The sequence below is a fragment of the Gymnoscopelus microlampas genome (assembly GCF_963454915.1).
Source record: "Gymnoscopelus microlampas genome assembly, contig: SCAFFOLD_81, whole genome shotgun sequence".
Lineage (NCBI taxonomy): Eukaryota > Metazoa > Chordata > Actinopteri > Myctophiformes > Myctophidae > Gymnoscopelus > Gymnoscopelus microlampas.
In genome coordinates this window covers 80,147-88,485 of record NW_028155758.1, presented here as the reverse complement: position 1 = coordinate 88,485, position 8,339 = coordinate 80,147, and positions in this window count along the sequence as shown.

Genomic DNA, 8,339 nt, shown 5'->3' with positions numbered 1-8,339 from the left:
AACCAAGAGGACAGTGTACTGTACAGTAGTTATCTATAAACCAAGAGGACAGTGTACTGTATAGTAGTTATCTATAAACCAAGAGGACAGTGTACTGTACAGTAGTTATCTATAAACCAAGAGGACAGTGTACTGTACAGTAGTTATCTATAAACCAAGAGGACAGTGTACTGTATAGTAGTTATCTATAAACCAAGAGGACAGTGTACTGTACAGTAGTTGTGAACAGAGCAGCAGCAGCTCAGTCGGGGGAGCCAGATATTCTCACCTCTTCTGACTTACAGTGTTGCCAGATTTTGCAAGAGAAACAAGCAACCAGGTCTATGAAAACAAGCCCAAAAGAAGTGACTAGGCTACAAGCTCACAACGTGTTGAGAGTACGCAACTACACTTTAGAAACAAGCCCAAAAAACGCATCCCTCAACTACCAATATTTAAAAGCGACTTAACAGAAAAACAAGCCCAAAGTCGCTTTGCAGACATGGCAACACTGCTGACTTCCTCCACGTCAGGGGTGATGCAACTTTGATGATGGAGAGGGCCACTATATTTCCACACTCATTCCATACTGTCGGGCCATTCTAAGTCACGCAAAAGTAGCAAAAATAGCTGATCTACAAGCTGAAAACGCGTCGCAGTGCAACACGTTTTGGAATTCAGATCTCTTTTTTTGTCAAAGGTGTCACGAGCAGAGAACGGCCGAGAATAGCAGACCTCCAAGCTCACACCGGTCGCATCGTCAACTCTGTTGTGAGATTGTATGTCTAGGGTTGCAACCCGTCCCGTAAGATACGGAATCGTCCCGTAATTGGAAACTAAAAGACGCGTCCCGTATTGAACTGATAAGGGACTTTGTTCAGTATTTTAAGGTTGGGAAATCAATATGATTGACAGGGCGATGTGTGTGCTGTGTTGTCTCTTTGTTGTGTGACTGTCAGTTACAGTGTGAGTTGTGTTGTCTCTTTGTTGTGTGACTGTCAGTTACAGTGTGAGTTGTGTTGTCTCTTTGTTGTGTGACTGTCAGTTACAGTGTGAGTTGTGTTGTCTCTTTGTTGTGTGACTGTCAGTTACAGTGTGAGTTGTGTTGTTCTTTGTTGTGTGACTGTCAGTTACAGTGTGAGTTGTGTTGTCTCTTTGTTGTGTGACTGTTAGTTACAGTGTGAGTTGTGTTGTCTCTTTGTTGTGTGACTGTCAGTTACAGTGTGAGTTGTGTTGTCTCTTTGTTGTGTGACTGTCAGTTACAGTGTGAGTTGTGTTGTTCTTTGTTGTGTGACTGTCAGTTACAACTGTCAGTTGTTGTGTGACTGTCAGTAACAGTGTGAGAGCTGTGTTGTCTCTTTGTTGTGTGACTGTCAGTTACAGTGTGAGTTGTGTTGTTCTTTGTTGTGTGACTGTCAGTTACAGTGTGAGCTGTGTTGTCTCTTTGTTGTGTGACTGTTAGTTACAGTGTGAGTTGTGTTGTCTCTTTGTTGTGTGACTGTCAGTTACAGTGTGAGTTGTGTTGTCTCTTTGTTACAAGAGGACAGAGTACTGTACAGTAGTTATCTATAAACCAAGAGGACAGTGTACTGTACAGTAGTTATCTATAAACCAAGAGGACAGTGTACTGTATAGTAGTTATCTATAAACCAAGAGGACAGAGTACTGTACAGTAGTTGTGAACAGAGCAGCAGCAGCTCAGTCGGGGGAGCCAGATATTCTCACCTCTTCTGACTTACAGTGTTGCCAGATTTTGCAAGAGAAACAAGCAACCAGGTCTATGAAAACAAGCCCAAAAGAAGTGACTAGGCTACAAGCTCACAACGTGTTGAGAGTACGCAACTACACTTTAGAAACAAGCCCAAAAAACGCATCCCTCAACTACCAATATTTAAAAGCGACTTAACAGAAAAACAAGCCCAAAGTCGCATTGCAGACATGGCAACACTGCTGACTTCCTCCACGTCAGGGGTGATGCAACTTTGATGATGGAGAGGGCTATGGGCTTAAATTAGTGCCAATAATATTTTGTACTTGTAAAAAATATTTGTATTTGTAAACACATTTTGCATTTGTAAAAAAAATATTTGTACTCGTAAAAATAATATGTACTCGTAAAAATATTTTTTGCATTCGTAAAAAAAATATTTGTACTCGTAAAAATAATATGTACTCGTAAATAAAATATTTGTCTTCGTAAATAAAATATTTGTATTCGTAAATAAAATATTTGTATTCGTAAATAATATATTTGTCTTCGTAAAACAAAGTTTTGTATTCGTAAGATAAAAATGTGTGTTGTAATTGTAGAATTACATTTACAATGAACATTGTGGCCAGAAAAAAACAACAGCTTGCTCGCTCGAAGATCTGTTCTACGGATTGCAAAACTTTATTTTTGGCACTCTGCACTTCCGGGTCTGAGCCAATCACGTGAGGCCTTTTCCACTACCCAATCATAAAGCTCCATAGGTCTCCATGGCAACATGGCAAACGGGGTTGCCATGTTGCAACCCCAAGAGTTTTAACTGCAACATAATTCCATTGCTCAGGAAATAAACAACGGATTACAATAATATAACATTCCCTATAATCAGTAACATGTAGGTGATACCTATGTCTATCAAATATGGTTTTATTGAAAGGCAATCAAAGGCTAGATCGAGTTTAGAAAGCAAACAGGTCATGTCTGGGGGCCTCAGTGCGGCTGCAGAGTTTGGTTGAGTGTGAGACTAGGACCCACATGCCATATGTCAAAATGAGCGGCTTCATCGGGAATCGTGCGCGTGTATTTTGCGAAGAGATTGGTTACATAGTTTAATTGATATTAATTTATTAGTGCATTACATTTCCCCATCCACTTTAATGGGAAAATTAAAAAAACTCGATTTCAAGTATTTTTTTTTCAGAAACTGTAAGGGCTAGAGTTACAAGACTTGGAGGGGAGGTTCATAATTTAATCCAAAATTATCAAAAAAAGAAATACACCAGTCGGCCTCATGGTGGCGCTATAAAAGCCCCCTTTACGTTTTAGCCTATAACTCTTGAACTGTAGGTCGTAAAATAAAAATCTTTTTTTCCCTAGATTCCTTGGGTCATGACGCAACTCCCCATATAGACCACGCCCATTTGTGCCGGGATAGATTTACCGCCATTTTGAATTTTCTTCAAAACACACTTTTAGCTCCTCCTCCCACATATTTCGTCCAAATTTCACAAAAATCGGTACACATGATCTCTGGGCCCATGCGATAAACATATCCAAACGGAATTTTGATAATCGTTACTGTTCGTCCGTAAATGGCTTCCAAAGTTAGTGGGAGGGGCCTGTTTTACCAAAAATGCCAGAAATCACGAACGAAACGTCCGGTCAATCCCAAATCTAAATCACATGTCGAGGGTGGTTTACTCAACGAATCCCCAAAAGCATTTCCACTTTGACTAGGGGGCCTCACAAATGCACAAAACGTAACAGTTTGATGAAAAAACATGATTTTTGGGGGGAACAATCCTTTCAAAATGTAATAAAAGCGATATCAGGAGTGACGTGACAATATGATTGGCCCGTTACATTTGTGGGAGGGCCCTATTTATTTAGTGGGAGGGGCCTATTTCTTAAAATCAAAACAGCACGTATCACGAAGGCAGGATCCGATCGGCACCCGATTCGAATGACACGTCGCGCGGCCTGCGACGGTATTCCTCCCGGCGTATCCCTCGAGTCCCGGTGGCCGAGACCCGCGACCGGCGTCGGCGCAACCACACTTTGCAATTTCCCAGAATTGCTACGCGTCTAGTTTTTATTAAAGTTGAAGACCTCGCACGGTAGTGGAATGTTCGGTCTATGAGCAGAGCAGCCCGCGTGTCAAATCGTTAGAGGGAAAAAAAAGTCACTTAACACTCTGGACCACCCTATAGTTGCATTACCTAGTTACTTTTAGTTAGCAGAAACAAAATAGCAGTTTCATGTTTTTGGTAAAAATGTACCTTTGAGAAAATGACGTGAACAAACACGGCTGTATTTGGGTAGGTTCTTGATCGTTAAATCTTTGTGTGGTACAGCTGAGATCCAAGCCATACAACGTCTCTTGAATAGCCATACATTGTTAGCCTCACACTGTATTCAATCTTGAAGAGGAGAGCTGCGACAGCTTTCTCATAGACCAGCCACACATGTGCAGTGTGCAATGATTACTATGTAGTCGGCAAAGAAGTTAATGTTTACAAACACAAACCACCGTCACTCTCTAGTCTTAAGCGTGTCTCTATGTACAGTCTGACCCCTCAAGGGCTGTAGCATCGAAAAGGTGGGCGTGGCGAACTTTTGGTGACGCGACGTTGGTACACCCTATAGGTCAGTAGCAGTGCTGTCAAGCCTATAATGCTGGAGGAGGAGGGGGTGGGGGCTTTTTTGTAAAACAGGCCCCTCCCGCACATTTTGGAAGCCATTTATGGAAGAACCGTATGGACTATCAAAATTCGGTTTGGTGATGTTTATCGCATGGGTCCAGAGATCATGTGTACCGATTTTTGTGAAATGTGGACAAAATATGTGGGAGGAGGAGCTAAAAGTGTGTTTTGAAGAAAATTCAAAATGGCGGAAAATCTATCCTGGCGCAAATGGGCGTGGCCTATATGGGGAGTTGCGTCATGACCCAAGGAATCTAGGGAAAAAAAGATTTTTTATTTTACGACCTACGGTTCAAGAGTTATAGGCCAAAACGTAAAGGGGGCTTTTATAGCGCCACCATGAGGCCGACTGGTGTATTTCTTGTTTTGATAATTTCGGATTAAATTATGAACCTCCCCTCCAAGTCTTGTAACTCTAGCCCTTACAGTTTCTGAAAAAAAAAAATACTTGAAATCGAGTTTTTTAATTTTCCCATTAAAGTGGATGGGGAAATTTAATGCACTAATAAATTAATATCAATTAAACTATGTAACCAATCTCTTAGCAAAATACACGCGCACGATTCCCGATGAAGCCGCTCATTTTGACATATGGCATGTGGGTCCTAGTCTCACACTCAACCAAACTCTGCAGCCGCACTGAAGCCCCCAGACATGACCTGTTTGCTTTCTAAACTCGATCTAGCCTTTGATTGCCTTTCAATAAAACCATATTTGATAGACATAGGTATCACCTACATTTTACTGATTATAGGGAATGTTATATTATTGTAATCCGTTGTTTATTTCCTGAGCAATGGAATTATGTTGTAGTTAAAACTCTTGGGGTTGCAACATGGCAACCCCGTTTGCCATGTTGCCATGGAGACCTATGGAGCTTTATGATTGGGTAGTGGAAAAGGCCTCACGTGATTGGCTCAGACCCGGAAGTGCAGAGTGCCAAAAATAAAGTTTTGCAATCCGTAGAACAGATCTTTGAGCGAGCAAGCTGTTGTTTTTTTCTGGTCACAATGTTGTTACATTGTAAATGTAATTCTACAATTACAACACACATTTTTATCTTACGAATACAAAACTTTGTTTTACGAAGACAAATATATTATTTACGAATACAAATATTTTATTTACGAATACAAATATTTTATTTACGAAGACAAATATTTTATTTACGAGTACATATTATTTTTACGAGTACAAATATTTTTTTTACGAATGCAAAAAATATTTTTACGAGTACATATTATTTTTACGAGTACAAATATTTTTTTTACAAATGCAAAATGTGTTTACAAATACAAATATTTTTTACAAGTACAAAATATTATTGGCACTAATTTAAGCCCATAGAGACGCCATTGGACCAACAGACAAGTAACTGTGAAAAAGGAGATCAGACAGATGATACAGTTTCACGCAAATAGCTGAAAAATCCTGGGTTTAAGTGTTTTTCAAACTGCTCAAAATTGCAGACAATCTAAGGGCGGAGCTTACTGGTCAAAGCGATGGATGTGTTCCTCATGAGTCAAGGCACAAGTGTAAGCAAGTTTCACGACTTTCGGCCAAACGAGGCATGACTTTTGCCTGTTTAAAGTTTGCATTTTCAAAAAATTGCTATAGCGCCCCCCTTTGGCCAATTGGAGTGAGATTGGTTTCAGTGATATTTGGAATGACTCTCTACATCACTGCAACGTTTCAAAGAAATGTGAGTCTTGCATGTATGTGTTAGGGGCAGATGAATAATTTTCATAAAACTGCAATAGTTAAAATCTATTTCCTCCTGGGATTTTTGAGTAATCTGCACGAAACATTTTACACATGAACATAGGACCTTTGCCGACAAAACAAAAGCGGCGGATTTTCCATAAGTGAAAAAATGCAGAAGTTAGGAGCCAATGACTGTTTTTCATATAATTCAAAATGGTGGGAGTTCTAAAGGTCAGAGGTCAAAAGTCAGACCACGAAAGTTGTCGGGCATGAAGAGACGCATGTGTGTATCGAAGTTTCATGGTTGTAGGTCAAACAGGGCATGAGTTGTACCTGTTCAAAGTTGGCACTTTCAATTGAGTGCTATAGCGCCACCCTTTGACGAATGAGTGTGAGAATTATTTCTTGGTAGTTTTTCATGAGCATCTACCATATGGCCGAGTTTCGTAAAAAGCGTATGCACGGTTAAGCCAGAACTGGCAAAAACAAGTATTTTTCAAACTGCTCAAAATTGCGGAAAATCTAAGGGCGGAGCTTAATGGTCAAATCGATACGTGTGTTCCTCGTGAGTCAAGGCACATGTGTAAGCAAGTTTCACGACTTTCGGCCAAACGAGGCATGACTTATGCCTGTTTAAAGTCTGCCTTTTCAAAAAATTGCTATAGCGCCCCCTTTTGGCCAATTGGAGTAAGATTGGTTTCAGTGATATTTGGAATGACCCTGTACCTTTCTGCAAAGTTTCAAAGAAATGTGAGTCTGCATGTATGTTTTAGGCACAGATGAATAATTTTCATAAAACTGTAATAGTTAAAATCTATAGAATCCTGGGATTTTGGAGCAATCTGCACGAAACGTTTAACACTTGAACTTTGGACCTCTGCCTACAAAAATCTCCAATGGATTTTCCATAAGTGAAAAAATGCAGAAGTTAGGAGCCAATGACTGTTTTTCATATAATTCAAAATGGTGGGAGATCTAAAGGTCAGAGGTCAAAAGTCAGAGGGTGAAAGTTGTTCAGCATGAGGAGACGCATATGTGTATCCAAGTTTCATGGCTGTAGGTCAAACAGGGCATGAGTTGTACCTGGTCAAAGTTGGCATTTTCAATTGAGTGCTATAGCGCCACCTTTGGACGAAAGATTGTGAGAATTATTTTTTGATCGTTTTTCATGACCATCTACCATATGGCCGAGTTTCGTAAAAAGCGACAGCGCGGTTCAGCCAGAACTGCGAAAAGTGGCAGAAGAAGAAAAAGAAGAAGTGACAGAATACTGCCAATAACAAAACAGGTCCAGAGCTGAGCTCTGGCCCCGTAATAATGCATTGTAATTGTGGAATTCAGAATCAGGTTTATTATAGTTAACTAAAAACAAACAAAACAAACACAATTTTGAATCGTAAAATATCATTTAAAGTTAGGGTAAGTGATTTTCTTTGGTTAAAATAAGTGTTAAATAGCTCTATATTCTGATAGTACTCATTGATATAGAGTGTTTGTTCAGTAAAAGGAGTCTCCTTGTCTCTCCACCTCTTTATAAAACAGAAAATGCATTTTCGTTTCAGTTTCAGTTTAATTTCCAATTTTAGCCAATCAGGATAGAGAACTCAATCAGGATATAGATTAAACAAGTGAAATTGGAAGTGATGACACTAAGAAATGAGCAGACACAATTGGAACTGGAACACTTATTAAGCGGGTACTTTCTCCTGATTGGCTGAGATTTTGACACCTACCGAAAAATGTATTTTCTGTTTATTAAAGAGCTGGAGAGACATGGAGACTCCTGTTACTGAACAAACACTCTATAGCAATGATTACTATCACAATATAGTGCTTTAACCTTTTAACAAAATACTTTTTGTTTTAACCAAAAAATATCACTTACCCTACCTTTAAGCAACTAATAATACAAATGAGGCTTTGTGTGTTTACACAACTAATTAAAACCCACTAAAATCATAGAGAACATCATAGTTTTAGTCTTTGTCAATATACAACATTGTTCTTAAAAAGTATAGCAAAAATAGCTGATCTACAAGCCCACTACAAAAGTCCTCACAACGTGTCACATCAAGACGCATTGTGAGCTTGTAGATCGGCTATTTTCGCAATTTTTCTGAGCTTTCTGATTGGCTGAGTTGCCCCTGACAACCAATAAAGAACTAAACATAACTGAGAGGAGCGCAGGTCTCTGCCAGGGCGGGTTGCCCTACCCAGGACCTGCAGGCAGTCATAGCCATTGGAAT